Here is a 9,403-nt window from a genome sequence, read left to right on the forward strand (position 1 = left end):
TACTGAGCTAGATGGATCAATGGTGCAAGGCAGTTCCCCATGAGCCTATAATATTGGACCTTTCATTAGGATTACAGCACCTATTTACTTTAAACTCCTTCCTAATTACCCTCTGCCTTCCCATCTGTCATACTGTTTCCTCACCAGCATGTGGCTGACTCATCCTGCTCCGATTCTATTGGTTGTCATTCAGATACTCGAAAAGAGCTGCCTTGTTTATGCTATGTCTTACGCTTTTGCAGTTTAAACATGTTTGTTCTTAAGAGATGCCCTCGAAAACCTGGCCATCTTCCTCTGAACGCACTGCCATTTATCAACAGGGCACCCAAAACAGGACCCACTTTATTACCATTCAGGATCTGTATGCAGCCTGAGATGATGTGTCAGCTGCCTGATGGGGAGATGAGGAGGCCAGCAGATGGGGAGCAAAGGGGTTATTAGCAACAGCAACAAGCTAAATACAATTATTTCAACGCCAAAGAAAAGGCCTGCAGATTAGGGGCAACATCAAAGAGAATCTTGTCATTAAGAATTAAATAATCTCTGATGTCCTATGCGGCCTTATCTTGCTCCCTTCCCTAAAGTGCTACTTCAAAGTCAATGAAATGCAGCCCATTAGGGCAGCCTTCTTGGCTTCCAACCTGTATATATAGACATGAACTCTGTCAAGGCATCACCATTGCCAGTCCATCCTTGGGATTCCTTGCAGTGGCACCAACAAATTTTCTAAGAGCCATGAAGTTTGTCTGTCTTTTCTTTGCATTGGTCTTCCTTTACAGTGCCCAGGCTGATGAAGCAGATCTGGCCAAAATGGAGAAGCAAGAGGGAGAGAACCTGAAAGACTTCCTCCAGGAGGAAGACCCTGCTGGTGACGATCAAGGTTTGCAGGATGAAGGTAATTGTTATGTACATGGAAGATGATCTCCTACACCTTCCATGGTGGACAGGTTCTGGATTTCACTGGGGTGCAGGGATTCACTTTTCCACTGAAATCTCTTAAAATGCTTCTCTTTGGCTGGAACATGCCCTGATTATGGTTATGCATGCTCTTGTCAGCATCACCATTCCTGATAGAGATATGCTGGCTCCGTGGTGGACAATTGTCTCTACATACTCTTAGATAGAATTGTCTTTGCATTGCGTCAAGTCACCGATATTCTAGATGAATGGTTGAGTGAGAAATGTACTTCATAGTAGCCAAGAAGTTGCAGAACCTCAAGCGTGAGAATTTCTAGGATGACATGTTGGGGTTGGTAATGCCCACACTGTAGGTTTTCAACTAGACATCAGAGGCATGTATTAGGGTAAAGTGTGCCTTTATGTGGATGAGGATTTGGAGAATGAGGATTATGAGCATGATCATATTGTTGTTGTTGTTAATCACATAAATGCATTTTGTTGTGTAAAATCATTTACAGCAGTGTTTACATTAGGCAAAACTGCATGCAAAATCCCAAAACTTATTTAATCATAACCCACGGTGACTTACAAAAATACAGAAATATTTAAGACTAATAAAAAATATATGCATCATACAGAGTCTATAACCAGCGAGCCGACAACAGTGAAGCCATATAATAATGAAAACAGTAAATCCATAAAAGGTAACAGGCAATTAGCAATAAATCAATAAAGGTGGAGAAGCATTAAAACAGCTCATCACGTGCTATCAGATGTCTGAGAACAAAGGAAAGTTGCAAACAGATACAAAAACGAGTAACTAGGAGTAAAACGCTGAGGATTCTTCAGAAGGAATATCCCCCTCCTCCTCTCTCTGTTGAGTTCTGCAGGGATTGCCGGAGGATAAAGCCGACAGGTAGTTATGAGTGAGAGGGCAGGTAGGTGGGGGCTGCCTGGAGGAAACCTCATGTTGGTAGGGGAGTGCCCCATTCACCCCAATGGACCAGCCATCACTGAACTGCTCTCATCATCAAGATGCTCCTCCTACTGTTCAGCTGAAACCGGCCCTGATCTTAAGCCCATGGGGTGTTTGGTCATTTCTGTGTCTCACAGCCCTTCAAGTATTTTGAAGAATGTTTCCCTCCTCTTTTATATGCAGACTCTGGGCCAAAGGCTTCTACACGACTTGCGGTCGTCGGCTGCTTTGGCAACAAAGGATATTGCCTGCCACGGGGCTACCGGTGCCACAATGGCTTGAAGTGGGAGGAGAAATATAACAACTGTCCATTCCGCAATGTTCTGCTGTGCTGTGTACGCTGAGGCAAGAGATGGTGACGTTCCAAGAAACTCCTTAGCAGAAGTTTTCATAACCACGAGGAAGAATGAGCCAGTCTGCTCCTTTCAAATAAATCATTGGTTAATTGATTCCACTCCTTTCAGAAAACCATTGGATAATTTGTCACTATCCCTTCAATAAATCTCTGATTAACTACATCCAGCCACCACTCAAGTTGTTATTCTTTATGCTTTTCTCTTTTTACAAACATGCAAGATTGGGGAATCTGGCATCCTTGTGCATTATTGCTATTAATTAATTTTTTTAATTATCCTTTGGTTGGGGCACGTTTTCCATGAAGGTTGGCTTAAACTGACACAACCTTTTGCATGCTTACTCAGAAGGAAGTCCCATTATGTCAACTGGGGTTTACTCCCAGGAAAGTGGGGAGGGAGGAGTATAGCTCTGCATGCCTTGGTTCAATCCCTGACATCTTGAGGGGGGGCTGGAAATAATCCTTGTCTGAAATCCTGGGAAGCTATTTCTAGTCTGTGTGGGAATCCTGAGATGGACTGACCAGTGGTCTGATCCCATATCAGTTGGCTTTGTACATTTCCAAGTGAACATAGAATGTAGAAATGCAGTGCAAAACCTTTTCCCATGAGGTTCCTTTCTCCTAACTTTTAGGAAAAACACATGCGGCACCACCTCTTTTTAACTCTCAGAAGGCAGAGCTAAAATCTGAAAGGGGTTATGGCATTTGCTCATAATGTACACAGAAAAGTGGACTGGGTGGCACAAGATAGAACTGAATAGAAATGGCTTTTGGTTCAACATAAAGGTTTGATGGTGTCAATTGCACAACACATGTCAGGGATTGAAGGAAAGGAAGGATGCATGCCTGCACCCAATGAATTCCCACCGAGATCTCTTAATGGAGGCCCCATCTGGACAGCTGACACCAGGAATGGGGCCATTACCCTGCTGTAGGATGACTTCCTCTTTACTGTGCAAAAGCTTGAATTGCTACCCAGTTCTCAAATGATAAGTGGTGTGGGGGGGGGGGGAGAATGTCTGGAAGATAAATAATGACCCAAATTCCATCAGTTGAAGTTGAAAAGTGTCATGTGTGGAGAGCCTGCCCCCCCTTCAGTAACTATTAATGAATTAATGAGGGATGCGGGTGGTGCTGTAGGTTAAACCACAGAGCCTAGGACTTGCCGATCAGAAGGTCGGTGGTTTGAATCCCCGCGACGGGGTGAGCTCCCATTGCTCGGTCCCTGCTCCTGCCAACCTAGCAGTTCGAAAGCATGTCAAAGTGCAAGTAGATAAATAGATACTGCTCCGGCGGGAAGGTAAACGGCGTTTCCGTGCGCTGCTCTGGTTCGCCAGAAGCAGCTCAGTCATGCTGGCCACATGACCCAGAAGCTTTATGCCAGCTCCCTTGGCCAATAAAGCGAGTTGAGTGCTGCAACCCCAGAGTCAGCCATGACTGGACCTTTACCTTTATATTTTATAGTCTCTTTTTATTCAGGCATCAGATTGCAAGCAAATATCTACATCCCTCCCCAAGGAAAGCAGTTGGCTACTCTAATCATCCCCCTTTCGTCTTCTGCAGCAGCCGAGGCGCTAACCTGAAGCTCCTCCTCCTCTCTGCTTCTTTTGTTCTCTGAACAGTCAGACCGCCCAGTTCGTGGGGAGGGAGGGTCCCACAAACTGCCTAATGACGTCTCTGCTCTCAGTCTGCTTTCTTCAAACATCTTCTTATGCATCTCTATCTTTCATATCTGCTTCCCTACTTGCCTGAACCACCATCTCAAGCGGGAAGTTCTGAAGAAGGAGCAAGTTTAGATGGATGCAGTTACTGCCTTCCTCTATGGATGCAATTTCAGAACACCTGTACAAGTAGATTGGCTAATCAGAGCTTCAAAGAGCAGGAAAACATGAATGAGTCAGAAAGAGGATGGCAGTTCAATGAAGGATTGGGTAAAGTGCAAACAGAAATGGTTTCAAAATGGTTCCAAGTGGTTTCAAGGGTCATTATAGCAGAGTTTCAACAATGCTGGTGGCAATCTCAGAGGTGCAATTCCCCCTCGTCATTTCCTCATCCTTTTGCCAGAATGGGAATAACAGTATAAATATCAGTGATCTGGAGTAAGGCATTCAAAGCTTCCCCAACTATTTCTTCCCTTGAGCCTTTGGCTTCCATTGGTGCTGTAACTGTGGGCACCATGTGATGATGAAGGTCCTTTGTATCCTCTACCTTGCTGTCTGAGATTGCTGCCAGCATTGTGCTTTTCACTCTGCAGCTTTCTCTTTGAAGCTCTGATTAGCCAATCTCTGAAATTGCTCTTGTGACGGGTTGAGCTCCCATTGCTCAGTCCCTGCTCCTGCCAACCTAGCAGTTCGAAAGCACGTCAAAGTGCAAGTAGATAAATAGGTACCACTCCGGCGGGAAGGTAAAAGGCGTTTCCGTGCGCTGCTCTGATTTGCCAGAAGCGGCTTAGTCATGCTGGCCACATGACCCGGAAGCTGTATGCCGGCTCCCTCAGCCAATAAGGCGAAATGAGCGCCGCAACCCCAGAGTTGGCCATGACTGGACCTAATGGTCAGGGGTCCATTTACCTTTCCCTTCTTGGACGATGATAGAAATATCATTAATAGAACTCAGTGGGGCCATCCAATGAAGCTCAAAGTGGGTGCTTCCCTGGGGTTTTCCACTTCTCCCACACTTTCTAGACATGGATCGAAGCAGTTTTGCCTTTGCTCCACTACTCCCCCTCCCCAACCCCCCCCCTTGCTCTTGAACAGTGAGCACTGAACACTGAAATCAGAACAGTGATCTGTTGGAAATTGCCCTTTTTTCTGATTCAGCACTAAACCATGAGTTTCCCCAGGGGAAAGCAGTGGGGTGAACAGAAGTGTGGAAGAGCCCTTAAATTGAAATTAGTGGGGCAATTCCCTCTGCAGTGCATAGCAGTTAAGCATGGAAATTGATCCCACAAGAGGCAGTGGTGGCCACTAAATTGGATGGCTTTAAAAGAGGATTAGATAAAGTCTGGGAGGATGACTAATAACCCTGGTGACCATGCTTTCCCAAGGACTCTCCAGCAGGGACACGGGTGGCGCTGTGGTCTAAACCACTGAGCCTCTTGGGCTCGCCAATTGGAAGGTCGGTGGTTCGAATCCCCGCAACGGGGTGAGCTCCTGTTGCTCTGTCCCAGCTCCTGCCAACCTAGCAGTTCAAAAGCATACCAGTGCAAGTAGATAAATAGGTACCACTGTGGTGGGAAGCTAAACGGCATTTCCATGTGCTCTGGTTTCCGTCATGGTGTTCAGTTGTGCCAGAAACGGTTTAGTAATGCTGGCCACATGACCCGAAAAGCTGTCTGTGGACAAATGCCAGCTCCCTCGGCTTGAAAGTGAGATGAGTGCCACAACCCCATAGTTGCCTTTGACTCGACTTAACTGTCCATGGGTCCTTTACCTTTACCTTTCTTACCTGCCTTGACTGTGGGAAGCAGCACATTTCTGAATACCAGTTGCTGGAAACTACAGAGGTGAGAGCATTGCTGTGCCCAGATCCTGCTTCCGAGCTTCTTATTGAGTTATCTGGTTGGCCGCTGTGAGAACAGGATGCTGGACCAGACTGGCTTCTCTCAGAACAAAGAGGAGAACAAATTTCTGTGCTTTGTGGTGCATGACTTCTATTCCTGTCCATTCTTCGGGAGCTTGGAAAGCTTGCAAATCCCTTAAATTAAGAAACACCTTGTTCTGAATATCTGAACTTAGAAACCATCTTCAAAGACATTATATGGCATAAACATCTTATCTTTATGTCTCAGGCTTCCAGCCTGTCCAGTATAGGATTCTTATATTTTGAAAAGAAGAAGAAGAAGAAGAGTTTGGATTTGATATCCCGCCTTTCACTCCCTTTAAGGAGTCTCAAAGCGGCTAACATTCTCCTTTTCCCTTCCTCCCCCACAACAAACACTCTGTGAGGTGAGTGGGGCTGAGAGACTTCAGAGAAGTGTGACTAGCCCAAGGTCACCCAGCAGCTGCATGTGGAGGAGCAGAGACTCAAACCCGGTTCCCCAGATTACGAGACTACCGCTCTTAACCACTACACCACACTGGCAAAAAAGAAAGAAGACAACCCAAGCCACCAGAGCCTGAACCCCAAAATACCCCAGACGTTTCCTTTAAAATGTAAAAATCCATTCGGACAGGCATGTTGCCCTCCTCCAAAAGAAAATATGTCCGGGGTTTCCTGGATGTATGCCAACTCTAGTCCAGCACAGCTATTTCAACACCTTTCCACACCTTTCCAAAACATCAACCCACAGCACTTTCTGTTTCAACAGTGCAATATTGCAAAATGCTACATTGGTCTTGGGACAAAAACTATACAGTGGTCCCTTGGGTTACATACGTTTCAGGTTACAGACTCCGCTAACCCAGAAATAGTGCTTCAGGTTAAGAACTTTGCTTCAGGATGAGAACAGAAATCGTGCTCCGGCGATGCAGCAGCAGCAGCAGCAGCAGCAGCAGGAGACCCCATTAGCTAAAGTGGTGCTTCAGGTTAAGAACAGTTTCAGGTTAAGAACGGACCTCCGGAACGAATTAAGTACTTAACCTGAGGTACCTCTATATTGTTTCTTAGCTTTGCAACCGCAAAGTTTGCAAACACCTCTTATTGCTTCATGGCCAGGCAGTGTTGTAGTTTCATTTTCTCGCTCTTCTGCAAATAGGACTCTTCTGTCAAAGGTGCGGTCTTTAAAAAGGCAGCTATAATCTTATTTGCTCAAAGCGGCACATCATTTTCCCCCAAAAATAAAACACTTTGGGTTTATTGATTTAAACTGCAGTCATTACAAAAGATTCTTTTAAATAAACTCACACAAAGGAAGGAAGACAAAAGGAAATGTAGCAATGGGGGGAAAATAAATTCTATGTGTATCTTTGCGGTCGTAAAGTTTACCTTAAATGAGAGATCCATTGTTTGAATACAGGAATACAAAGACTAAATCAGCATTTGGAATGTCTTTTGATGGGCACTTGAAACCAAAGGGTACATTTTTTCCTCTCTTTAAGTACTTACAAAAAAAGGAAGCAAGCAGTCTTCCATTTTATTGCCTCACAGTACAGCTTGTGAGTATTCATTCCAGAGGCCAGAATTGAAATTCTGACTGTACTGAACTCGCTGACAAAGCTTTTAATGGCCATAGTGTGGTCAGAATTTAATCCCATCCAGCAAAGGCCTTGCTGGGGCATAGAGGCAATGAAGCACACTGAACTGAATTTACAATAAGGCACCAAAAGGTGAACGATATTAAATAAATAAACCAAACATAGATGTCCTGTTTCCTTTAAAAGTAATTTTTCATTTTCTAAAAATAAAATAACCAAAAAAAAGTGTAAACTTACAAAACATGTCATTGTAGTATAATATATTAAGCTGTCGGGGAAAGAAAAAATACTTCAGAAAATAATAATAATAATACAGTGGTACCTCGGGATGCGAACGGGATCTGTTCCGGAGCCCTGTTTGCATCCTGAAGCGAATGCAACCCATGACCGCCTGTCATGCAACCCATGACCGCGGGTTGTGTTTTGTCGCTTCCATGCATGCACGTGACGTCATTTTGACCATCTGCGCATGCGCGCACGGTGAAACCCGGAAGTCATGCTCTCCGTTACTTCCAGGTCACTGTGGAGCGCAACCCGAAAATACTTAACTTGAAGCATATTTATTCCAAGGTATGATTGTAATAATAATTTATTATTTATTCCCCACTCATCTGGCTGGGCTTCCCCAGCCACTCTGGGCAGCTTCCAACAAAATATTAAAATACAGTAATACATCAAACAATAAAAGCTTCCCTAAACGGGGCTGCCTTTAGATGTCTTCTAAAAGTCTGGTAGTTGTTGTATTCTTTGACATCTGGTGGGAGGGCGTTCCACAGAGCGGGTGCCACTACCAAGAAGGCCCTCTATGATTAACATGGAAGATCATAATGTAAGCATAAAAGAAGATATTATACAAATTCATCATCCAGTAAATATGAACAAAATTAACAAGAAAAACAGGTTTCAGCAATAAATATGCTTTGATGATTTAAATAAGCTTTATATCATTGTGCAGTGACAAGTAAAATCTGCTCTTCGTCTCCTCTCGCAACTTAGGTTTAGGGTTGCACATTTATTTTTCTGTGGGGGGGGGACCCTCAGATTATTTTCTTGTGGGTCAGGTTCAGTTGCTATCACTTGAGGCTGTGGCAGGACACCTGTGGCAGTGAGACTAACTCGGTCTCCCAAGACAGACGGATGCCAGCAACAAAAACCTTTTCCTACCCCTGGGTTCTTTTGGGAGGAAAAATGGGGCCTAAATCTAAGTAAGTAAGTAGCTAAGGAACGAAATGAGTGCAAGAACCCTCTCCCAGTCACTGTCATTCAGAGGCATACAAAAGGTAAGTGGAACATTGATCTTGCAGTGAAGTAGAACTGAGTAATCTGAGCTGTTATTCAAGTTGCTTGCATACTCAAATTCCAGCTGTGTTTCGGTTAGCGACAATTCCCGTAAGATGCCTTTGTACCAAGCCATAAGGAAGTTGTTGGCAAGTTCATTGAATGATAAGGGTGTTTGATTAACTCTATTCTTTCTTTTTCTTTCTTTTTGAAGTAATGTATATTTGTTTTTGTACAAGCGGGCAAGATAATGTTACCCTGTGGCTGCTTGCTATACAAGGAAAGGGAAATGTGCAGGTATAGCAGCCTGGGGGACCTGGTTTGCAAGAAGAATGAAAATTCAGAATGGGGTGGATTAATTGCCGTGTCCAGTTGCCAACAACATGCTTTTGGATTGATCAATCGATGTTGAAAGGTTATCTTAAATTTTATCATTCCGGGTTGTGCAAAGTTCAAGGAGAGTTATAGAATATTGACACAGAAGGCCAAGCAAGCTACTGCTTATTTTGCTGACCACTTTGGTATTCCAACTGTGGCCAGACAGGCGCTAAGAGGATGTCCCTAAGAATCATCTTAAGAACATCATAGGAGTTCTGCTTCACCAAACCAAAGGCTTGTGTAGTCCAGCATCCTTTTTTTGCAGCTTAAAGGAAGACCACAAGCAGGATTTGATAATAATAATAATAATAATAATTTATTATTTATACCCCGCCCATCTGGCTGGGTTTGAACGCAACAATGCTTTGCCCAGATTCAGAG

General features: G+C 44.2%; 1 long non-coding RNA gene across 1 annotated transcript; it reads left to right on the plus strand.

Annotated features, from left to right (window-relative positions):
- Positions 1-264: 264 nt before the first annotated feature.
- On the plus strand, positions 265-2,394 carry LOC308474064. The gene is made up of 2 exons (XR_013984477.1): positions 265-895; positions 2,060-2,394. It is a non-coding gene; the product is annotated as an uncharacterized lncRNA (long non-coding RNA).
- Positions 2,395-9,403: the final 7,009 nt, after the last annotated feature.

Source organism: Podarcis pityusensis (genome assembly GCF_964106645.2).
Source record: "Podarcis pityusensis genome assembly, chromosome: 3".
Taxonomy (NCBI): Eukaryota; Metazoa; Chordata; class Lepidosauria; order Squamata; family Lacertidae; genus Podarcis; species Podarcis pityusensis.